Source organism: Dendrobates tinctorius, unplaced genomic scaffold (genome assembly GCF_039654945.1).
Source record: "Dendrobates tinctorius isolate UK_male_01 unplaced genomic scaffold, ASM3965494v1 ptg000045l, whole genome shotgun sequence".
Lineage (NCBI taxonomy): Eukaryota > Metazoa > Chordata > Amphibia > Anura > Dendrobatidae > Dendrobates > Dendrobates tinctorius.
The window spans coordinates 678,530-704,283 of record NW_027361713.1 but is presented as its reverse complement, the minus strand read 5'-3'; the positions used below and the strand labels follow the sequence as shown (position 1 = coordinate 704,283).

The 25,754-nt window shown below is 44.2% G+C and overlaps 1 protein-coding gene across 7 annotated transcripts in view; it reads left to right on the top strand.

Annotated features, from left to right (window-relative positions):
- The window catches only part of DCAF6 (DDB1 and CUL4 associated factor 6), a 569,725-nt gene that overhangs the window by 322,619 nt on the left and 221,352 nt on the right, over window positions 1-25,754 (top strand). The gene's annotated exons all lie outside the window — the stretch shown is intronic.

Below are 25,754 nucleotides of genomic sequence, written 5' to 3'. Positions count from 1 at the left end.
TTATAAAGGTAATACAACTTGTGTGTATGTCACCTACTCAGGAGCATTAGTGAATTCATGATCCACAAAACGCAGCATCATAAATTCACTGAGACACCTGGCTACTTGCTAATGGTATTGGGAGTGTAAAAACAGAGAATGCACTCAGTACAGGTAGCAAAACAGTTTTTTTTATTAACATACCAACAACTTGCAATAACATTTTTTACACCATTTGCTCTTGCCACTCCACCAGTCCTACATCTGAGTTGAAGCAACATCATCAAGCTCAAGGTTCGAGTGTTCTCGAGAAATTACAAAATTATGTAGAGCAACACAGGCCTTGACCACCTCATCCACTGTTTCCAGTTTCAGATTAATAGCTGTGCCAAGAATACGCCATCTAGATACAAGTATACCAAATGCACACTTTACTATTCTCCTGGCCCTGGTGAGCCTGTAATTATAAATTCTTTTGTGGAGGTCCAAGTCCCGGCTGGAGTAGGGTTTGAGCAGGTTTTGGCACATCTGGAGCACTTCATCACCAACCATTACAAATGGCTGTAGCAGACCTTCGGTGTTGGGAAGAGGCCGTGGCATGGGGAAATTGAAGTTGTTGCCATACAACCTCCTGCCCATGTCAGAGGTCTTAAAAGCCTGGGAGTCATTCCGACGGCCAAATGCTCCAATGTCCACTGCAATAATCATACAGTCTCCATCCGCAATGGCTATCAGTACAGTAGAATAGTACTTTTTGTAGTTATAGAGCTCAGAGCCTGTTCTTTTGGGCTTGATAATCCTGATGTGTTTCCCATCCACCTCTCCCAAGCAGTTAGGGAAATTGCATACAGTCCAGAATCTGTAGGCGATTTCCAACCACTTTTTTGCGGTTGGCATGGGCACGAATTCGTGACAAAGAACGTTCCACAAAGCCTGGCCGGTGTCCGCTACAATTCCAGACAACATGGAGATTCCAATCCGGTACTGGAAGTGCAGTGAAGAGAGGGTCTCTCCAGTAGCCAGGAATCTGTGACACAAAGAAAAAAAAATTATTTGTGTATACGGATTTTTGTACACACCTATTTTAAAATGCAATAAAAAAATATATCTGCAGCCTTTTGTTCAATACATGCCATAAAAAAATTACCTCAGCCTTTTGTTAACTACATTTCAGAACTATAATTCTGCCAGATTTAGAGTACATGTCACAACAAAGAAAATTAGGCAGGCATTGGTTTTGCAAAACTACAGATCGTAATGTGACCAGGAGCCGTTCCTCAGGAGTAGTCGCACGCTGGAGCTGCGTGTCCTGTCTCCGGATGACTTCTTTTACCCGACCAATCAAATAGTGAAAGGTTTCTTTGGTCATCCGGGTATAATCCCTAAATTTTTCCGAGTTTGCCTGTAGCTCGCTGTAGAGGGTGTGGTACGCCCCACGGCTCTCCCGGAGTTCAATAATGGGATGTATCCACAAACGCCGCTGCTGCCGTCTTCGCTGCCGTCTTCGCTGCCTCTGTTCATGGCAAGCAACGGCATAAGCCTGAGCCATCCTCCATGTCCAGATCCAAGTCAAAGTCAAAGCTCTTCCAGCGCAGATCCATGTTTCTCAAGTCAAATGCAAGCCAATCTGAAGAATTCAGCTGTAAACAGGGGCTATATAAAGAATTTCAATAAGACACGCCCACTACTGTCCCATTGGTGGAGTTTGTTGCAAGAATTTTTCAAGGATTTTTTCTCTAGTTTATTACACATAAAAAATGCAAACGCATGAAAAACGCTTACAAGCGCATAAAAACGCTGCGATTTTTTGTAGTTATGCGCACAATAATGCTACAAAAAAATGCAGCGTTTACAAGTGTTTGCATGCGCTTTTGACATGCGTTTCATGTGCGCTCCAAACGCAGTGCAAAAATACTAGCCTTAGTTAGGGATAAATAATAAAAATAAAAAAAAATGTATTTCCATTTTCGCGTTAGGGCTAGGGTTGGGATTAGGGTTAGGCGTGTGTTGGGATTAGGGTTGGAGTTAGAATTGGGGGGTTTCCACTGTTCAGGCACATCAGGCGCTCTCCAAACGCGACATGGCGTCTGATCTCAATTCCAGCCAATTTTGCAATGAAAAAGTCAAATGGCGCTCCTTCCCTTCCAAGCTCTGCCATGCTTCCAAACAGTGACTTACTCCCACATATGGGGTATCAGCATACTCGGGACAAATTGCACAATAACATTTGTGGTCCTGTTTCCCTTGGGAAAATAAAAATTGGTGGTGAAAAGATCATTTTTGTGGAAAAAATTATTTTTTTTTTTTTTTTTTTTTTTTTTACTTGTACGGCTGTACGTTATAAACTTCTGTGAAGCCCTTGTGGGTTCAAAGTTCTCATCTATATAAGTTTATTGGGGGGGTCTAGTTTCCAAAATGGTGTCATTTGTGGGGGGGGGTTCCACTGTTTAGGCACATCAGGGGCTCTCCAAACTCGACATGGCGTCCAGCCAATTCTGCGTTGAAAAAGTCAAACGGCGCTCCTTCCTTTCTGTGCTCTGCCATGCGCTTCAACAGTGGTTTCCCCCCCCCACATATGGGGTATCAACGTACTAAGGACATATTGCACAATAACTTTTGGGGTCCAATTTCTCCTTTTACCCTTGGTAAAATAAAAACTGGACCTGAAGTAATTTTAGTATGAAAAAATGTTAATTTTTTGTTTTAACATTCAGAAAATTCCTGTGAAGCACCTGAAGGGTTATTAAACTTCTTTAATGTGGTTTTGAGCACCTTCAGGGGTGCAGTTTTTAGAATGGGGTCACTTTTGGGTATTTTCTATCATATAGACCTCTCAAAGTGTCTTCAAATGTGATGTGGTCTCTAAAAAAAAAAAAATGGTGTTGTAAAAATGAGAAATCACTGGTCAACTTTTAACCCTTATAACTTCTTAACAAAAAAAAATTTTGGTTCCAAAATTGTGCTAATGTAAAGTAAACATGTGGGAAATATTACTTAAGTATTTTGTGTGCCATATCTCTGTGATTTAAGGGCATGAAAATTCAAAGTTGGAAAATTGCAAAACATTCAAAATTTTCGCCAAATTTCCTTTTTTTCCACAAGCGCAAGTTATATCAACTAAATTTTAACAATAACATGAAGTACAATATGTCACGAGAAAACAATGTTTGAATCACCGGGATCCATGGAAGCGTTCCAGAGTTATTACCTCATAAAGGGACAGTAGTCCGAATTGTTAAATTGGCCCGGTCATTAACGTTGTGGTGTAATGACCACTGTGTCCGCTAGGGGGCGCTGTGTGGATGTCCCAAGAGAGAGGATGAGTGGCAGAATATGGAAGGACCGTTATGTATCTCAAGGTGGGTGGCCTTGAGATGGAGACTTATGTATGTGTGTGGATCAGCAATGACATTGCTGAGGTGTTGCTTCAATGTGTCAGGGAGAAGTCTCCAGGTAACTAGAGAGATGGGCTGGCCTGGTTACCTACAAACCCACCCAGGGGGTGTGTTTAAAGAACACTGTTGTAAAGAGTGTGAGTGGTTGAAGGACCTGTGATGAGGTCATAGTCATGTGACCCCGTGGTCCATATAATGTGGCCAGGGTAGGTCACATGTGGTGAATGCAGGGACCTGATTGGTCCGTTTGGAAGGTCTCGTGTGGCTACCTTCCTGACAGCATGTGGACGCTGTGTTTAATGGCTGCAAGTGCCTGAGAGTTCCCTGGAGGGAATGAATGTCTGCAGTATGGAGAAGCAGTTATGAGAGAACCCTGACGGGGTGAGATATAACTGTGAGGCTGAAAAGCCTGTGTTTTGGACATTGCTAACAGAGTGAAGCTCTGTCATGGACGCTGTGCCGTTTATTTGATCTTTATGTTGCTTCTATTGGTTTATGATGCCTATTAAACCGCATGAACTGTTATGATTTTGTGGAAAATCTGTGCCGGATCTGATTTTGTGGCTGCTGAGCGAGTATTCCCTACTGAATGACAGCGCTACCTCACAACGTGCAAAGCACCCTTGGTGGTTAAAGGGTTAAAGAAGCCTCCTATTAACTTTTTTTCCCTAAACCTGTATAGTGTAGTATTGATGTGTTAATATACTCTCCAATCACGGTCTTGTATGGTATCTAACGCCTTTCAGCTTTTCTTCTGTGCATTGTGATAGTGATTTAGACTCTCCAGTGGATTTTACAATTTAATCCTATGGAGCATTAGAACGACACTCTTTAGGCTTACATTGTGAAAAATGACTTTAATCCCAGAGTGCAGTTTGATCTTTAGAGTCTGAATTACCATCACTTGACTCCGAAGAGGAACGGTTCATTGCTATATACGGGAAAAGACAGCAATCAGCACTAACACTACATTATACTAATGACTACACAGGTTTAAGTAAAAAATAATAATAATAATTGGAGTGATTATTTAAGTGGCTAGAAAAAATTCAGAAGTTTGAAAGATTAAAAGGCTTCTATTGTCATTTTTCAAGACCCACACCATTTTTTTTCCCGGACGTCCCTCCTGACAGCACCATGGAGGTCACCTCCTCCACCTTGCAGGGACAGGAAAGCACACGAGAGGTTAAAAGGCCCCACCCCATTCCTTCAGTGTTTTTCCTGTCCCTCTGCATGGAGGGACACACGAGAGAAGAAGCTCTGCTTACCGGAGGATGGGTTCTGGGGGATTGTGTGGCGTGTCCAATCCTTCCCCCTGTCAAGCAGCCCGGGGCTTACACTTCCCGTTGGGGAGTCAGTCAGCCGCAGAGACCAGTCGAGCAGACGGGCTCCTGGGTAGAGCCGCTTCCTCCAGGTGGGGGTCTCCCGACCTGGATGCTGGCTGGCACCGCTACTTCTGGAAGTTTCGTGGTGGAGAAAACTGTCACGCTTCCGGTGACATCCGGGTCATAAGGTCGGCGTGCGTTCCACGGTGGAACGCGAAAGTTCAGCGAGAAAGGCAACAGGATGGTTACCTGGATCTCGTGGGACACAGGGCATTCAGCAGCGTGATGGATGATCCAATCAAAGTTGACCAGGACGGCAGAGTAAGTGCGCTGTATGCAGTCTCGTCTACATCACACAGAACCTAACTATTCCATCTCTTGCGCTGTGCAGGATAAGAGAACCCCAGCTACTCCCCTGCCTATGTCCAAACGGTCTGGGAAAGCCTCTGCAAAGGCCAGACGATGCTCCATATGCCACGTAAAACTTCCGGTCTTATGGCAGAATGCATTGTGACACCTGCACCACCATCCCTTCTGTCTGAAATGAGGTCCGTGATTCGGGAAGAGGTCAAGATTTCCATATCCAGCTTTATTTGTCCACGGCCTGGGCCCGTGTGATAAGAGATCTCGGTGGGTGATAGAGCTCAGATCAGATGAGGAATCCCAAACCCTGTGGTCAGATCAGGAGGAAGAGGGTTAATGCCTGTCTGAGAGTCAGGAACGGGGCAGGAGATACCTGTTTGCCTCTGAGTATACGGACGAGTTAGTCCAGTATGTCAGAGATATGATACAGGTGGAGGAAGTCCCAAAGCGACAGTACAGACAGGAAGTAATGTTCGGGGGTCTCAGAGCTCAAAAGCAGCGTGTGTTCCCAGTAAACGATCATATTCATGCCTATGGTCTTGGAGGAGTGGGATAATGATGAGAGGCGCTTGGTGATATCTCGGGACTTTAAGAACCATCTACCCTTTGATCATGAGGACGTTCAAATCTGGAAAGAGATACCCAAGATTGATGTGCCAGTTGCTAAGGTCGCCAGGAAGACATCCATCCCCTTTGAGGACTCATCAAGTTTAAATGACCCTATGGACAGGAAGGCGGATAATCTCCTGAAACGGGCTTGGGAGTCATCCGCGGCTTTGATCGAGACCAACATAGCCGCTACTTCAGTTGCCAGGTCTATGTTTTTATGGATGTGGTAACTGGAGTAGCATTTAACCAACAAAACCCCGAGAGAGAGGACATCTTCGCCTCACTTCCCCTCACAAAATCTGCTACTACCTTTTTAGCAGATGCATCTGCTGAATCTGTAAGATTCGCTGCTAGAAATAGCTCATTGTCCAATGTGGCCCAGAGCTACTTGGAAGAAAACCTGGTCGGGTGATGATGCCTCTAAACTAAAAAAAAGCTATGCTTCATTCCCTTCTCCAGGTTAAGGGTTTCGGGCCGGCATTGGATGATATCTTAGAAAAGGCTTCCGATAAAAAGAAGGGGTTCCCGGAAGACAGGTTTTGGAGGAACCAGTCCTTGCGTAAGCCAGGCCCCTCTCGGAGACAATCCGATTACAGGGGCCAGGGGAAGACCAGTAAGGGAGCCTACAGTTATTCCTACAGCAGAGGGGGTCCATGTTTGGGTCGAGCTCAAGATCCAGAAGGGAATGGCGCCATCCTGATCGGGGGGCGACTCAAGCGCTTTGCGGCAAATTGGTCCCTGATTACCCAGGATCAGTGGGTTCTCAGAACCATAGCAGAAGGCTATGCAATATAGTTTGCTACACCTCCCCCTGAAAGGTTTATCACGCCCCGGATCTTATCGACAGAATGTTGGAAAACTTAAAAGAGCTGGTCAGCTCAGCTGCTGTAATCCATGTCCCCCAGGCAGAGGTGGGTGAGGGTTACCTCTCCTTTCTTTTCACCATCATAAAGCCATCAGGGGAGTGCCATCAGGGGAGTCCTGCACTATAATAAACCTGAAGCCCTTAAACCTTTAAGTCAAATACAAGTGATTCAGGATGGAGTTGGTAAAAACTGCGGTTCAACTTATAGACAAAAACACTCTAATGTGCACCCTCAACCTGAAAAGCGCTTATCAGGTTCCTATTCACCCGTTTTCCCAAAAATATTTGAGGTTTGCAATGAAATTACTGAATCGAACCTGCCACTTCCAGTTTAAGTGCCTTCCATTTGGCCTGGCTTCGGCTCCCCAAGTTTTTACCAAGTTGTTGTCGAAAGTGGTAGCCTATCTAAGAAATCAGGGGATTATACTACCGTACTTAGACCACTTCTCCTAGTGGCAAGTTTGGCGGAAGAATTGCGACTGCACTGGGAAAAGACCATATCCACAATGGAGTTACCTGGGTTGGATTATCAACAGACAGAAGTCGGATTTGGAACCAGAAAACAAATTTCCTGGGCATGTTGCTGGACTCCAGTCGTAGAACATCCTACTTACTAGTAGTGAAACAGAAGTCGGTGGGTAACAGAGTCAGAGAGCTTCTGAGAAGTCGCGCTTCCATCAGGACTGCAATAAAAGTTTTAGGGGTCCTGACGGCTTGCATCTCCTGTGTCCGGTGGGCCAAGTTCGACTCATGAGCCCTGCAGAAGGAAATCTTGGCAGTCTGGGATCGGCGCCAGACTTCACTCAGAGCAATGTCTTTATCCCCGGCTATGAGAAGATTAGTACTTTGGTGGACCCAGCTAGAAAATTGACAGGTGGGCATTGCTTGGATCGCTTATCCATATGTGGTGATCACCACGGACGCCAGCAAGTGGGGATGGGGAGCGGAGCTAGAAGGAAGGATTCTTCAGTGCGGATGGCCATCAGAGAACTGATCCAGGTCTTCCAATGACAGAGAGTTCTACGCTGTGTGGGAGGCCCTAAGACGAAATCAGTCAGTGTTGTGAGATAAACACGTAAAGATTCTGTCAGACAATGTGACGACTGTTTCCTTCCTGCGACACCAGGGAGGGATACAGACATCGGGAACTCCAGGATCTGGTAGAAAAAAAAATTCCTGGGTAGAGAAGATGGTCCTGTCGGCGGCAGCGGTTCATCTTGAGGGGTCCGAAAATGTCTTGGCAGATTACCTGAGCAGACGAAAGGTCTAGCCGACAGAATGGGAACTGAACGAGAAGGTGTTCCAGTACCTATGCCATCTCTGGGGCTCCCCTCAATCCTATGCCATCTCTGGGGCACCCCTCAATAGACCTGTTCGCAACCAGAAAAAATACAAAGACAGACAGATTTTATTCGCTGAATCCATCTGACAATCCAGAAGCCGTCGATGCGCTGAGCCAGACATGGAGCAGGTCCCTTTCTTGCACTTCTTCCCCAATAGCGCTCAATCCAGCTGTCCTCAGGAAGATACAGGAGGATAAGGTGAAGGTACTTCTAATCGCCCTATATTGTCCAAAAAGAAGTTGGTTTCCACTGCAGAGAGCTATGGTGTTAAAGAACCCGGTGCTGCTTCTTCAGAAGGAAGATATTATCCATCAGGGCCCAGTCTTGGATCCATCCATCAGCTTGGATCCTTAGCGGGACTTCCTGAGAGCTCCTGGGTTGTTGGATCAGATCATAACCACCAATCAGGCTAGCAGGAAGCCGGTTACTTCCACAATACACTACAAAATATGGAAAAGCAAAAACATCCTCAAATAAGAATAAAAAATAAATTGCAAAAATTGCATGAAGGTAGTAATAATAAGGGTATTTAGTAAACATAATTTTGATCAAGCCATCCCGCCACGTCAAGGCAACCCTTGTGGGACAGTCCTAACTCTTGTATTAAAACCTAAGGTTAAGGTTTTAATACAAGAGTTAGGAATGTCCCACAAGGGTTGCCTTAACGTGGTGGGATGGCTTGTACATTCTTTTGATCAAAATTATGTTTACTAAATACCCTTATTACTATTACTACCTTCATGCAATTTTTGCAATTTATTTTTTACTTTTTTATTTTAGGATATTTGTTTTTTGTTTTTCTCTGTGTAAAGGTCGTGTTTATGTGCATTTACATTTTGCATACACATTAATTTACTTTTTCAGATCAGACCTAGTTTCTCATTTAGTTCAATGTGCATCCTGTGCATATAAGGGTGTGACCGCCATGTTTCTGAGTTGGGAGATCCATCCTGTCTGGCCTATGCTTTTACTGGTGGTTCAGTTCCTAGGTTCTTGTTCACATTTACGTCACTTGACAAGTTGAAAGGTTTTAATACAAGAGTTAGAACTGTCCCACAAGGGTTGCCTTAATGTGGCGGGATGACTTGTACATTCTTTTGATCAAAATTGTTTACTAAATACCCTTATTATTATTACTACCTTCATGCAATTTTTGCAATTCATTTTTTACTTTATTTTAGTATACCGTATATACTCGTGTATAAGCCGAGATTTTCAGCCCATTTTTTTGGGCTAAAAGTCCCCCTCTCGGCTTATACACGAGTCATATACCTGGGGGTCAGCGGGGGAGGGGGGGCCGGGGTGTCACAGATCATACTCACCCGTCCTGGCACTCTCTGCAGCCCCCTCGCTTCTCCACTGTCTCCCTTCCTGCCTTCAGCGGTCACGTGGTACCGCTCATTACACTCATGAATATGCGCATATTCATGAGTGGTAATGAGCGGTATCGAGTGACCGCTGAAGGCAGGAAGGGAGACAGTGGAGAAGCGAGGGGGCTGCAGAGACGTTCCAGGACGGGTCAGTATAGCGATATTCACCTGTCCTCGTACCCACGCTGCTCACCGCCGTCTGCTGCTTCCTGTGTCCGTGATGTTTAGCCAGTAGGGGGCGCGGTGAAGTGGTAAGTGCACGCTGCGCCCTCTGCTGGCTGAACATTCACTGACAGAGGACGCGCAGACAGTGGTGAGCAGCGATGGACCCCGGACAGGTGAATATCACAGGTGCCGGGTCCTGAGCAGGAGAGGTGAGTATGGCTTTTTTTGCAGCAGCATATGGGGCATATTCTATAGGGCATATTCTATGGAGCAGCATATGGGGCATATTCTATGGAGCAGCATATGGGGGCATAATCTGTGGAGCAGCATATGGGGGCATAATCTGTGGAGCAGCATATGGGGGCATATTCCATGGAGCAGCATATGGGGGCATAATCTATGGAGCATCTTATGGGGCCATAACCTTTATGGAGCATTATATGGGGCATATTATTCTATGGAGCATCTTATGGGGCCATTATTAACCTTTGTGCAGCATTATATAGGGTGCATTTTGTATGGAGCATTATATGGGGCTCTTGATTAAATATGGATATTCAAAAACATTTAACCTACTGATGTCTCAATTAATTTTACTTTTATTGGTATCTATTTTTATTTTTGATATTTCCCAGTAGCTGCTGCATTTTCCACCCTAGGCTTATACACAAATCAAGTTTTCCCAGTTTTTTGTGGCAAAATTAGGGGGGTCGGTTTATACACGAGTATATACGGTATTTGTTTTTGTTTTTCTCTGTGTAAAGGTCATGTGTTTTATATGCATTTATATTTTGCATACACATTAATTTACTTTTTCAGCTCAGACCTAGATTTTCAAAATATGGAAAAGGTTCAGTTTGGAAGGTGGCAGGTCCGACTTTGTGGCAGACAGATCTGATATCCCAAGCGTCTTGGACATCCTTCAAGCGGGTTTTAATAAAGGTCTTATACCCAACACCGTAAAGGTCCAGATATCGGCGTTAAGTACTTTCTTTGACTATTCTATTGCAACTCACCTATGGGTAACTAGATTTGTCAGGGCAATACAGATATTGCGTACTACGATTAGGCGGTCAGTCCCCCCCCTTGGGATCTAAATTTGGTTCTTAGGTCCCACTGCAATGAGCGTATGTACCGGTGAAAAATATGCCCATCTCAGTCCAGACCATCAAAACGGCGTTTTTAATGCCCATTTCTACGGCAAGAGAGTAGGGGAAATTCAGGCCTTGTCCACTCGGGACCCATATCTTCGGATATGGAAGGATCGTATAATTCTAAAATTAAACACCTGCTTTTGTACCGAAGGTAGCATCCTGTCAGAATTTAAACCATGTAATTGTTTTACCTTCTTTTTGTGAGAACCCTTCAAATACTCATAGTTGGAGACAGGATCCTAATTTGTTCATCTTATTTTGCGGTAAAAATAAAGGGAGAAAAACTCCAAAACCACCATCGCAAGATGGATTACTTCGGTAATTTCCTTAGCCTATCGGTGAGAAGGCATCAGCCCCCCTGAAGGTTTAAGAGCCCACTCTGCTAGAGCAATATCAACTTCCTGGGCTGGGAGGGTGGGGGCGTCAGTCGACCAAATTTGTAAGGTCGCAACCTAGGCCAGGCTTGATACGTTTTGCAGACATTACAGGTTAGACATGTTATCTGGTCAACAAACTGCCTTTGGGAGAAAGGTTCTCCAGGCAGTGGTCCCATCCTGAGGAGGTACTTTGGTATTCTCCATGGTGCTGTCAGGAGGGACGTCCTGGAAAATGGGACCTACCAGTAATTGTTTCCAGGAGTCCATTCTGACAGCATGGTTAGTTACCTCCCTGATCCCGCCTTCGCCCCCCCCCAAAGAAGCGGGGCGAAACGCGTGCGTCGGGGCAAGGAGGATACAAGTGTGCGGACATCTCAGTATTGCAGCGAACTTCAGGTATACCATGTTTCTTAGCTTTATCTCTATAGCAATATTGGGTGTTTGTCTCTCCATAGTTTTAGACACAAAGGATGCGGTATTACAACAAAGATGTCACTTATAATGGAGTCTATGGGGGTGTAATCCTGCGTGTATTGATAATTTCTATGGACTGTAGGGCCATCTAGTCGTTGGATAATTGAACAACACTATTTCAGTTTGTATATGAGATTTTTCTCAATTGAAAATGATTTGTTCTTACCATTAATTATCTCTTAATTGGCACCAGTACTTTAATAATTATGGGAGTTTTGTTTATTTTTTGATGCCATGAGATTAATAATGAGCATGGTGATTTATCTCTGGGCATACCTATAGATTATGTTGACTTGTACCTACTATTCTAGCATCTTTTTCTGAAATTTTAGCTATTTTTAATTTTTGCTTTCTAATGAATGTTATGTTTTTATAAAACACTAAAATTGTGGTCGGTCTCTTCTATTGTTGCACTGGGTTAACATATCAGGAGCAAAATGGTTTATGAAAGTTAGTCTCATATGAAGTGCAGCCCATAGTTTATATTGGCATTTTTGAATATCTAAGGACAAGGTGTGTTATTCAAACTGTATTTGAGTAAGTAAAAATTCTTCTAGAGAAGTGTCTTGTGAACAGATTAGCCCAAGATAGAGCTTTTTTGGTAAAGCACATCATTCTACTGTTTATCGAAAACAGAATGAAGCCTACAAAGAAAATAACTCCGTACCTACAGTCAAATATGGTGGGGCTTGAAAGATGTTTTGGGGTTGTCTTGCTGCCTCTGACACTGGGTGCCTTGATGTGCAAAGCAACCTGAAATCTGAAGATTACCAATGGAATTTTGGGTAGCAGTGTAGTGCCTAGTGTCATAAAGCTGGGTTTGCATCTTACGTCATGGGTCTTCCAGCCTGACAATGACACCAAATGTACTTCAAGAAGCACCCTGAAATGGATGAATTAAAAGCATTGGAGAGTAATGAATTGGTCATCAATAAGTCTGGATATAAATCCCATTTATCACCTGTGAAGAGATCTTAAAATTGCTGTTGGAAGAAGGCACCCTTGAAATATGAGCAACATGGAGCAGTTCGCAAAAGAAGAGTAGTCCAAAATTCCAGTTGAGCTTTGTAAGACGCTTGGTTTGATGGTTTTCTGAAGCAATTGATTTCAGTTATTTACTTATTCTCTAACCCCCACGACAGTACACAGGAGGATGTCATCTCATCCTACTAGTGACAGGAAACATGAAAGAGGTCAAATAGTCCCTCCTACCTTCATTCCTCAGTGTTTTTCCTGTATAGGGATGAAGAGGTCATTCCTAGTGCTCTGTGCTGGCGGCCGACACAGTACAATTTTTACCTTAGCTGGGCAGCAGGAGTTTGGTCTGGCCCCCCTCCCTCTCTATGACGCTGCTCCTGTCTCCCCGGGACTAATCTTCTCCCCCCAGTCCGTACCTTTAGGTAAGGTTTGGTGTTTCTTGGGCGGGAGGCCTCTTTGAGCACTCTGGGCCTTTTTCCTCCCCCTGTTCCTGCTGGTGGGCTGCGGCAATGCAAGAGAGCATTCTTCTGGCTTCCCTCGCAGTAAGCAGTGCGGTCCCGGAGGCCGGAAGTGACGTCAGACGCCAGCCGGCATGTGGTAATCGTCACTTCCGGTCCTTGCGTTCCGTCCTGGAACGCAGCTGGAAAGTTGAAAACTAGATTAATTCTGACTCCACCCTACTAGGGAGAGGGGGAAGGAGCCCCTCAGATTGGAGGGGGGCGCTGGTCCTGTCGCCCTATTTAAGGAGCCTTGGACTGGAGGTCAAGCAAGGTAGGACAAACTGTGGTAGCATGGAGTCTGATTCTTCCCGCTTTGTGTCTGCGGAGCCCAGCATTATTCCAATCCCTGTTATGTATGCAGGCATTGGGTCCTCTCCAGGGTGCAGGTACTAAGATCATGTTCTACCTTCTCCTCTCTTTCAGGGGGGCAAGGATCCTGCACCCAGGAACAAATCCAAAGTCACTAGTTACAAGTGTGCGTTATGTGCCAAAAGACTCTTCTCACATAGCAAACCTTTGTCAGGAATGCATTGAGAAAGTTGTGAAGGAGGAACAGCCCTCCTTGAGAGAGGACATTAAGGGCATTGTATGTCAGGAAATACAAGCTTCCATGGCTTCCTTCTCCAAGCTAACTCCAGGCCCTAGTGCTCCTCCAGCAGCAAAAAAAAAAGAGGAAGATTCAGCAGGTAGAGGATTTGGACTCCCAAGAGTCTATGCTGGAAGACTGTTAGGAAGGAGAACTAAACTCTGACCTGGAGTCACAGGGAAGGAGGTAATACTTTTCTGCAGGGAACTTGGAGGAACATAGCACGGCGGTGAGAAGAACCATGGAGATGGAGGAGGAGAGACCAGCACGTACCGTGTAGGAAGAGATGTGCGGGGGCCTCCGATCCAAAAAGAGACTATTCTTCCCAATACACAAGAATATCCGGGAGCTGGTGCTGGAAGAGTGGGAAACTCCAGAGAAGAGATTAATACTCCTTCAGAGTTAAGAGAGATTACCAGTCGATGATGAATGCAGAATGCTGGTCAGAGATACCCAGGGTAGACATTCAGGTTGCCCGAGTTGCCAAGAAGACTACCTTGCCATTTTAAGACTCCTACCAGTTGAAAGATCCCCTGAAGCGCAAAACTTAAGGTCTTCTCAGGAAAACCTGGGAGACGTCGGCAGCCTTGTTAAGCACAAATGCGGTCTCAACATCAGTCACTAGGTCCATGTCTCGCTGGCTGGGGCAGCTGGAAGAACACCTGGTAGCGGGACCCCCAAAGAAGAGATCCTTGCCTTGTTTCCTCTTCTTGAAAATGCTACAGCTGGCTTAGCTGATGCTTCGGCGGAAACCCTCAGTGTAGCGGCTAGAGCGGCGCCACTATCTAACTCAGTGAGACGAGCCTTGTGGCTGAGATCCTGGATCGGGGACATAGCATCTAAACTCAAACTATGTCACATCCCCTTTAGAGGGAAGTATATGTTCGGGCCAGCATTAGATGAGCTGTAGGAAAAAGTCTCAGACCAAAAGAAGTCTCTACCGGAACCAAAGAATGCCAAAAAGAGTCCCAAAAAGAGATCCTTTCGGCCCTCACAGGAACAGCCTTCTCAATACAGAGGCAAATAAAAGACAGGAAAGGTGAAGGTACCCCAAAGGAGGCTGGGGCAGAAATCTTTTTCTCTCCCGTGACCAGTGTCAGAGTAAACCATGACGCTTACAGAAGAGTAGGGGGGGTGTATTTCTCACTTCCTTCCAAAATGGCGAGATATATATACACCAGTCCATGGGTCCTAAGGTCCATCCAGGAGGGGGTGAGAACAGAATTTACCTCTTACCTTCTTCGGAGGGTAAGAGTCACACAGCTCTCTACACAGTCACTCCAGTCCGTCCTGGCATCAGACCTCAGAAAACATCTAGCTTAAGGAGCAATCTCCTTAGTCCCAGAGAGAGAGAAGAACAGGGGTCATTACTCCAGGCTCTTTTTAATAAAGAAACCAAAGGGTCCCACAGAATTATAATAAATCTGAAGCCTCTAAACCAATTTATGTGTTACAGAAGATTCAAGATGGAATCAGTCAGGTCGGCGGTTCCCCTGATAGGGAGAGGCTTCACCATGGCGACAATAGATCTTCAAAACGCATATTATCACATTCCGATTCATCCGAACCATCAAAAGTTCCTGAGATTTGCCGTGGCCCAAAGAGAACAGGTAGTTCATTATCAATTCAACGTCCTTCCATTTGGACTATCAGCACCGCAAATTTTCACCAAAATTATGTCAGAAGCCATGTCCCATATCAGGGATCAGCAAATTTGCATCGTCCCATACCTTGATGACTTTCTGCTGGTGGCGCCGTCAGTACAGGTGTTACAAGAACACATGCGCACGGCTTCTCAGATACTAACGTCACTGGGATGGTTAATAAATTGACAAAAATTGGATCTAGTTCCCTCCGCAAGGAAAACCTTCCTGGGAGTCCTCCTGGATTCACAGGCACAAATGTCCTTCTTGCCCAGGGGAAAAACAGATCCAGCTGAAGGCAAGAATAAACATCCTGCGAAACAGAAGGTTGGTGTTCATGAGGTTTGCTATGTCAGTCCTCGGCTCCAAGACGTCTTGTATCGAGTCGGTAGCCTGGGCCCAGGCGCACACCAGAGACCTGCAGAGATATATACTAGCGGAATGGGACAGTTCTAGACAAGATCTCAATACCAACCCAGATACGAGCCTCGTTGTCCTGGTGGGTCAATCCAAGGAAACTAAATGGGGTGCTTTGGGCCCAGACCCCGCTAGTCACCATAGAAGTGGATGCCAGCAAGAGGGGTTGGAGGGCCGTTGTCTCCCAGACTTCCTTCCAAGGTCTCTGGGAAATCGAAGTCAGCAGACAGTCTTCAAACTTCAGGGAGCTGAAGGCGGTGGAAGAAACCCTCAGAGCAGCTATTTCAATAATCCAGGGGACCCATGGAAGAGTATACTCGGACAATATTACCATTATTACCAATAATATCATTTGGGAGAAAAGTAATCCAGGCAGTTGTCCCTCCCTAAAGCATTAGTCTTTGGCATTCCTCCTGTGTGCTGTCGTGGGGGGGTTATTAGAGAAAATAGAGTTAGACTTATCGGTAATTCAGTTTTTAATAACCTACCTCGACAGCACGGGTAATTCCCACCCCTTTACTCATTTTTTGAACTGGTAGTAATAAATATAGTCAAGCATTCATACTTTGTGGTCACGCACTGGGGAATGAAGGTTAGAAGGGCTATTTGACCTCTTCTGTGTTTCCTGTCCCTATTAGGATGAAATGACATGCTCCTGTGTGCTGTCGTGGTAGTTTATTAGAAAAGAAATTACCGGTAAGTCTAATTTTATTTTCCAAACAGTGTTCCACCAAATGATAAGTTGAGGGTGCTCATAATTATTTACTACAAAAAAAGAGAGAGGAGCCAGCGCCGCTTAAGGATAGAACGCATAGCATAAAGTGCATATGCACATAATATCTGACTGTATTCAAAATGAGATATTTGGCAAAAAAATTGATCAATTCAATTGAGCCACCCCGCCGCGCCAAGGCAATCTCATGTGGGGGGTCCTACTCTACGTTTTTAATAAATACTGTGGCATACGGCCTCCTAAATACATTAAAAGCAAGACCACATTAAGTGCAGTCCGTACCTGAGCATATCTTGATCGCTCACATGAAGCCAGATAAAGCAAGTGCAGATGAAGGCCAACCAGGTCTGAATGTAGACTTGTCAGGTTTAGCCTATGCACATAATATCTGACTGTGTAATTATTTACTGACCATTTTGGGGATTTGTGTGAAGTGTTGCCTCATTTGCCTTACAATAAGTGTATAACAAAATGACTGTGTATGTATGTTTGTGCCTATCTATACTGTATTTAACCCCTTAACGACCGCCGGTAAGCCTTTTAACGGCGGGAGTTAAACCACAGCAGCTTTGGAAAAAGTGTATAGCGCCCCCCAGAGTCAGATTTTCTCCAAGGTCTCGGCTGCCGGAGGTAGCCGAGACCCCAGAGAAACATGATTTGGGTCGGTTTTTACTGACACCGCTTTTGCGATTGCCGTTATTAACTATATAACGGTGACCACAAAAAAAAGCAAAGTACGATGTGCTATTTAATTTCTCTCTCCTCAGATGTTATCACACATCAGAGGAGAGAGAAATAGGGTCCCCGACACCCCCCCCGTGGTCCTGGGACTGCGTTAGAAAATGGCGATCGCATGCGCAGTGCGCCAGCCGAGATTGTCCGGCAGATTCCACTCATTCATTCAACGTACATTTTGATCACTGTGATAAACCCTATCACAGTGATCAAAAGAAAAAAGTAGTATATAACCCACCCTTTATCACCCCCTTAGGGAAATATAATGAAATAAAGAAAATATATTTATTTTCATTTTTCCATTAGGGTTAAGGTTGGAATTAGAGTTGGAATTAAGGTTAGGGTTGGAATTAGGGTTAGTGTTTAGGGTTAGGGTTTGGTTTAGGGTTGGGATTAGGGTTAAGGGTATGTTGGGGTTAGTGTTAGAACTAGAATTGAGGGGTTTCCACTATTTAGGCACATCAGGGGGTCTCCAAAGGCGACATGACGCCACCATTGATTCCTTTTGCGTTAAAGTCAAATAGTGATCCCTCTCTTCCGAGCCCAGACGTGTGCCCAAACAGTGGTTTACCCCAGCATATAGGGCATCAGCGTACTCAGGACAAATTGCACACCAACTTTGGGGGTCTAAATTCTCTTGTTACCCTTGGGAAAATAAAAAAAATGAGGGCTAAAAAAATCATTTTTGTGGAAAAAGGGATTTTTTATTTTAACTGCTCTGCGTTATGAACTTCTGTGAAGCACTTGGAGGTTCAAAGTCCTCACCACACATCTAGATGAGCTCCTTGGGTGGTCTAGTTTCCAAAATGGGGTCATTTGTGGGGGGGGTTTCTACTGTTTAGGCACATCAGGAGCTCTGCAAATGCAACATGACTCCCACAGAACATTCCATCAAAGTCTGCACTCCAAAACGGCGCTCCTTCCACTCCAAGCTCTCCCATGCGCCTGCGCCCAAACAGTGGTTCCTCCTCACATATAGGGTATCAGCGCACTCGGGACAAAATGCACAATAACTTTTGTGGTCCAATTTCTCCTGTTACCCTTGTGAAAAAAAAAAATAGTGGACTAAAAAATCATTTTTGAGGAAAAAAAATATATTTTATTTTCACGGCTCTGCGTTATAAACTTCTGTGAAGCACTTGGGGGTTCAAAGTGCTCACCCCACGTCTAAATAAGTTCCTTAAGGGGTCTAGTTTACAAAATGGTGTCACTTGGGGTTTTTTTTTCACTGTTTAGGCACATCAGGGGCTCTCCAAAAGCGACATGGCGTCCAATCTCCATTCCAGCCAATTCTGCATTGAAAAAGTCCAACGATGCTCCTTGCCTTCTGAGCTCTGCTGTGCGCCCAAACAGTGGTTTGCCCCCACACATGGGGTATGGGCGTACTCAGGACAAATTGCACAACAACTTTGGTGGTCTAATTTCTCCTGTTACCCATGTATAAATAAAAATTTGGGGGTGAAAAATCATTTTTGTTGAAAGAAAAATTTTTTTTTTTTTTCACGGCTCTACGGTATAAACTTTTGTGAAGCACTTGGAGGTTCAACGTGCTCACCACACATCTAGGTAAGTTCCTTAAAGGGGTCTAGTTTCCAAAATGGTGTCACTTGTTGGGGGTTTCCACTGTTTAGTCACATCAGGGGCTCTTCAAACGCAACATGGCATCCGATCTCAATTCCAGCCAATTCTGTTGAAAAGGTCAAATGGCGCTCCTTCCGTTCCAAGCCCTGCCATGCGTCCAAACAGTGGTTTACCCCCACATATGGGGTATCGGCGTATTCAGGAGAAATTGCACAACAAATTTTGTGGTTCATTTTCTCTTTTTACACTTGTGAAAATAAAAAAAAAATTTGGTTCTGAAGTAAAATGTTTGTAAAAATAAAAAAGTTAAATGTTATTTTTTTTCCTTCCACATTGCTTCAGTTCCTTTGAAGCACGTAAAGGGCTAATCTTCTTGAATGTGGTTTTGAGCACCTTGAGGGGTGTAGTTTTTTGAATGGTGTCATTTTTGGGTATTTTCTGTCGTATTAACCTCTCAAATGAGATGTGGTCCCTAAAAAAAAAAAAATTTTTGTAAATTTTGTTGTAAAAATGAGAAATCGCTGGTCAACTTTTAACCCTTTTAACTTCCTAACAAAGAAAAATTTTGGTTCCAAAATTGTGCTGATGTATAGCAGATATGTGGGAAATGTTATTTATTAAGTATTTTTTGTGACATATCTCTTTGATTTAAGGGCATAAAAAATAAAAGTTTGAACATGGCAAAATTTAAAATATTTAAGTCATATTTCCTTTTTTTTTCATAAACGCAAGTCATATAGAAGAAATTTTACCACTAACATGAAGTAAAATAGGTCAAGAGAAAACAGTTAAAGCATCAGCGGGATCCGTTAAAGCGTTCCAGAGTTATAACCTCATAAAGTGACAGTGGTCAGAATAGTAAAAATTGGCCTGGTCTTTAAGCTGCAAATTGGCTCTGTCACTAAGGGGTTAAGGATATACAGTCATGGCCAAAAGTTTTGAGAATGACACAAATATTATATTTTCACATGATCTGCTGCCCTCTGGTTTTTATGTGTTTGTCAGATGTTTTTATCACATACAGAAATATAATTGCAATCATATGAGTAACAAAAGGTTATATTGACAGTTAGAATGAGTTAATGCAGCAAGTCAATATTTGCAGTGTTGACCCTTGTTCTTCAGGACCTCAGCAATTCTCCCTGGCATGCTCTCAATCAACTTCTGGATCTAATCCTGACTGATAGCAGTCCATTCTTGCAAAATCAATGCTTTTTATTTTGTCTGAATTTGAAGGTTTTTGTTTGTACACCCGTCTCTTGATGATTGACCACAAGTTTTCAATGGAATTAAGATATGGGGAGTTTCCAGGCCATGGTCCCAAAATCTGTTTTGTTCCCTGAGCCATTTAGTTATCACCTTTGCTTTATGGCAAGGTGCTCCATCATGTTGAAAAAGGCATTGTTGATCGCCAAACTGCTCTTGGACGGTTGGGAGAAGTTGCTCTTGGAGGTCATTCTGGTACCATTCTTTATTCATGGCTGTGTTTTTAGGCAAGACTGAGAGAGAGCCCATTCCCTTGGCTGAGAAGCAACCCCACACATGAATGGTTTCAGGATGCTTGACAGTTGGCATGAGACAAGACTGGTGGTAGCGCTCACCTGGTCTTCTCCGAATAAGCCATTTTCCAGATGTCCCAAACAATCGAAAAGGGGATTCACCAGAGAAAATGACTTTACCCCAGTCCTCAGCAGTCCACTCCCTGTACCTCTTGCAGAATATCAGTCTGTCCATGATGTTTTTTCTGGAGAGAAGTGGCTTCTTTGCTGCCCTCCTTGAGGCTAGGCCTTGCTCCAAGAGTCTCCGCCTCACAGTGCGTGCAGATGCACTCACACCTGCCTGCTGCCATTCCTGAGCAAGCTCTGCACTGCTGGTAGCCCGATCCCGCAGCTGAAACACTTTTAAGAGACGGTCCTGGCGCTTGCTGGTCTTTCTTGGGCGCCCTGGAGCCTTTTTGGCAACAAGGGAACCTCTCTCCTTGAAGTTCTTGATGATGCGATAGATTGTTGACTGAGGTGCAATCTTTCTAGCTGCGATACTCTTCCCTGTTAGGCCATTTTTGTGCAGTGCAATGATGACTGCACGTGTTTCTTTAGAGATAACCATGGTTAACAGAAGAGAAACAATGATGCCAAGCACCAGCCTCCTTTTAAAGTGTCTAGTGGTGCCATTCTTACTTAATCATGACAGATTGATCTCCAGCCCTGTCCTCATCAACACCCACACCTGTGTTAATGGAGCAATCACTGAAACGATGTTAGCTGGTCCTTTTAAGGCAGGGCTGCAATGATGTTGAAATGTGTTTTGGGGGATAAAGTTCATTTTCTAGGCAAATATTGACTTTGCAAGTAATTGCTGTTAAGCTGATCACTCTTTATAACATTCTGGAGTATATGCACATTGCCATTAGAAAAATGAAGCAGTAGACTTTGTAAAAATTAATATTTGTGTCATTCTCAAAACTTTTGGCCATGACTGTATGTGTATGTACTTGTATATCTGGTATGATTGTGCCTGTGTATTTGGAATGTGTGTTGTGCATGTGTAACACATAGAATGTGTGTGCTGTACTGATGTGACTTGTGTGCAGTGTACGTTTGTACTTATATGACATGAAATGTTTTTGTTGTTTCAAATAATGTTACTTAACGGCGGCAGATAAAGGTACTTATTCCTCAGCCTTGCTTTTTAACAACGCTGAGAAATAAGGGTATAGCACCCTCCAGCTTCAGAAAATCTCTGTGGTCTCAGCAATGGGGGTAGCGGAAACCTTGGATTTCAAGATCAGGGCTGTTTTTTCCCATCCCCTGTCACGTGATCGCCGTTATTCACCGAATAACTGCGATAACCAAAAGAAGGTTTGTTTTTATAATTCATTTCATGACCTTGAATATTAGAGGAGAAAGAAATGGGGTCTCCCGAGCACCCCCAATACTTTCACATCCCCGGACCCTCCTACTCCATCCCCCCGGCCCTTCTCGTCTTACTGGAAGAAAATGGCGGGTGCGTGCGCAGTGCACCCGCTGCAATCTGTCAGTCGGTACCCGGCAGCAATAATAGAGTTTTCCTATTGGTTCGTTTTGATCACTATGATAGATCTTATGACAGTGATAAAAATAATAAATGGAAAATGAAACGGTTACATAAAAATGATTTAAAAAAAAGTTTTAAGTTTTTCCATTCTATGCAGTTAGGGGGTTAGGATTAAGATTGGGGTTAGGATTAGGGTTGGCTTTAGTGTTGTGTTAGGGTTAGGGTTGGAGTTAGAATTGTTGTTGTTTTTTTTCAAAACTAAAAGAAATATATGAAGGCTAGTGCTGAGTGCAAGTGCTCGCTTTTCGAGTTTGCACCTCGTGCTTGGGTATGCACGCAATATTGCGGATCCCCACTTTTTTTTTGTCTAACAGGCACAAAACATGTGGGGCCTGGAATCGAGCATGCTACTCGAACAACCGCGATATTTCATGCATACTCGAGCACTCTATGCAAACTGGGATAGACAGCACTTGCGCTCAACACTAATGATGACATATTTAATACGACAATCAAATTCTGTATTGTACCTGTGGGTAAAAAATGCTCTCTATACCCCTGGATAAAATCCATGAGGGATGTGGTTTCCAAAATGAGGTCACTTGTGGGGGGTTTCCACTGTTTAGGAACATCAGGGGCTCTCCAAACGCGACATGGTGCCCGCCATTGATTACATCCAATTTTGCGTTCAAAAAGTCAAACTGTGCTCCTTCCCTTCGAGCTCTGCCGTGTTCCCAAATAGTAGTATTCAGCCACATACGGGGTATTGACGTACTCAAGAGAGTTTTGCACAACAAATTTTGTGGTCCATTTTCTCCTGTTATTGTGCTGTTGTAAAGTAAACATGTGGGAAATGTTGTTTATTAACTATTTTGTGTGACATAACTCTGATTTAAGGGCACAAAAATTAAGTTTGAAAATTGAAACATTTTTTTTTTTATTTTTGCCATATTTCGTTTTTTGTTTTTTTTTTGATAAATGCAAGTCGCGTCGAAGAAATGTTACCATTATCATGAATCTCAGAATCCATGGGATACGTTGAAGCGTTCCAGAGTTATGTCCTGTAGTGACAGTGGTCAGAATTGTAAAAATTGGCTTGATCACTAAATGGTTAAAGGGTTTTTTTATTTTAGTTCTTTTAATGCCACAAAACTTACACTACGGAAAAATAGTAAAATCAGGGTTAATGATCTTCCTCTGACTGCAGCTGCATGACTAAAACCTGTGAGTATTGGAGCTAATTACTGAGCTTAGCAGTCACGCCAATGTAGACAGCACAAACTGCTGAGCCCAGTGATTGGTTAAAGTGGCACGAGTGACAGTACCACTACAACCTGTAAACATAAATGGAGCAGTAGCAGAGAGATATAACTGGACCAGGTGAAAAGAGTACATTCTATTATTTTTTCCCTAGCGCAAGCCGATAAGCAAAACAAAAAAAGAAGATGGAAGACCCATTAAGGAGGGGGGGCTTGCACAGTTCTTGCGCAGGGGCCCTTTGTTCTCAGTGTCCGCTCCTGTTCCAGATTATGAAGAGGATGTTGCTTGTTAGATAACTGCCTTCAGAGCATATTTTACATGAAGTGGTGTTAAAGGGAATCTGTCACCCTTTTTTTCGACTGAGCTGCCGCCACTGACATCGGGGGCTTATCTACAGCATTCTGTAATGCTGTAGATAAGCCCCCGATGTAACCTGAAAGATAAGAAAAAAAGAGTTAGATTATACTCATCGGGGTCGGTCTGGTTTTGGTCCGATGAGTGCTGCAGTCCGGCGCCTCACATTTTCTAACGGTGACATCTTTCCTTCCTGTGGTGACTCCGGCGCAGGTGCACTGCTCTGCCCTGTTGACGGCAGAACAGAATACTGCAGTGCGCAGGCACCGGACCTCTCCTGGCGCCTGCGCACTGCAGGACTCTGATCTGCCCTCAACAGGGCAGAGCAGTGCGCCTGCGCAGGAGCCGCGACGGGAGGGAAAGAAGAGGACTGCATCGTATGAAGATGGGAGGCTCCGGACCGGTCGGCGACACCCATCGAACAGGACCGAACCGAACGCCGTGGTGAGAATAGTCTAACTTTTTTCTTATCTTTCAGGTCACATCAGGGGCTTATCTACAGCATTACAGAATGCTGTAGATAAGCCCCTGATGTCAGTGGCGGCAGCTCATAGTCGAAAAAAAGGGTGACAGATTCCCTTTAACAGTGTGACATATAATGGCCTCTCTCTGCTCTCCTGATCTCACTGCAGAGCTGTATGTGATTATACTGACACATCTGCAGGTTCCTCTCAGCTTCCATCTCACAGGCAGACATGGCTGTCATATTGTTACAATACAGCAAAGCTCAAGAGCTGCAAAAAATGTGTTTGCATGAAGACAAAGTTCAGTTCTCTTGTTCTGTGCTGGTTAGTTGTCTCACACTTGTAATTTCCCCTTCATCTAAAATAAGCTCTGGAGGCAGAGTTATCCTTTGGGTAACATCCTCTCAGTCGTTCGGAAGAGGTCACTTATAAAAAGTGATAGAAGATGATTTCTCAACAACAAGGCATCTGATATGTGACATACGGGTAGGACATTTCTCAGCAGTCTATAACCTGTCTGCCTATATTAATAGTTTAGATAGGTCAAATGTAGTTACAGACTCACTTTAAGAATATTTACATGCAAGTTAACCTTTCCTTATTCATTTGTTATATACTGTATAATCATGGTTGTCGTCATTGATACCTCTCAGTCTATTCTCTGCCAGCTTTTTATCCTGTCTCAAACCATAATTTGAGCTCTTCATGTTGCTTAAAAGGAATCTCTCAGTTCATTCTGCACCCCAAAGCAATTACGTGTGTGTGTTTAGGTTAAGAACACCAGTGAAATCCATTCCTTTAGTAAACCGAAACGCTGCTCTCTGGCTGTGCTCTTGACAGGACTGCATAGTTCCACTGTCTCTGCTCTTAGCTCCCTTTTCAGACTAAAGGCCCCGTCACACACTGCGATCTCGCTAGCGAGATCGCTGATTTTGTGTCGCCACTGCGATCTTGCCAGCGAGATAGCTGTGTGTGACTGGGATCAGCGACCGCCCCCCCCCGCCGGCTATCGCCGATCGATCTCGATCGGCCTGGGCCATTTTTTTATCGCTGGTCTCCTGCTGGCCAGCGCGCATCGCTGTGTGTGGCAGCAGGAGCCAACGATCAGCGAGGCTCCCAGCGCTCTAAGCAGGCGCTGAAAGCTGGTCTCTAAGGTAAATATCGGGTTACTAAGCGGCACGCGGCACTTAGTTACCCGATGTATACCTTAAAAACCTGCGTGCTGGCAGCACCGGGCGCGAGCACGCAGGTTTCTAAGGTACATATCGGGTAACTAAGTGACACGCGCCGCTGAGTAATCCGATATTTACCTTAGATACCAGCGTCCTCGCTGGTGCTGATCGCTGGTGAAGCTGCTTGTTTGGCAGCTCACCTCACCAGCGATCATGTAGCGATGCACCAGCGATCCTGACAAGGTCGTATCATTGTCGGGATCGCTGGTGCATCTTTATGTGTGACGGGGCCTTAACTCTGCTACTCAATAGATGATTTACACTTACTGCATGTCGATCATGTACTGGAGAGCGGAGTTAGTATGAATAGAGCTCGGAGTAGTGGAGCTGCACCATCCCTAAAAAGTACTTTATGCCTCATTTTCATATCACTTCTAAAGTGGATTTCTTGGGAACAGAGCAGCATTTTTGTGTAATAAAGGTATGGTTTCCCTTGTGTTCTTATAACCTACACACATTTAATTGTTCTGATTTTTTTTTTTTTGTGCAGTCATGAGTGGAAGCAAATAAAGAAACTTTTATATGTATTGTATATATTATCGGAGAATTAGATTTCTTTCTCCACCTATGAGCTACTTATTTCTCTCCTTTCTGATCTCGCCTCCCACTCTAGAGGGTAAAAAAGCGCAAACCTGTGTTGTTACTACCAGCACAGTGAGTTGTCAGGATACAGCTTTCATTATACTGTATGGAAAGGGGAGGTGGGAGGAATTAGGAGCAGCGTGAGAAAACCAGCATAGGAAAACAGAGAAAGATAGTGCTGAATTTTCTAACAAGTCTTTTACCTCACCCAAGAGCTTGATTCACATCTACACTGCT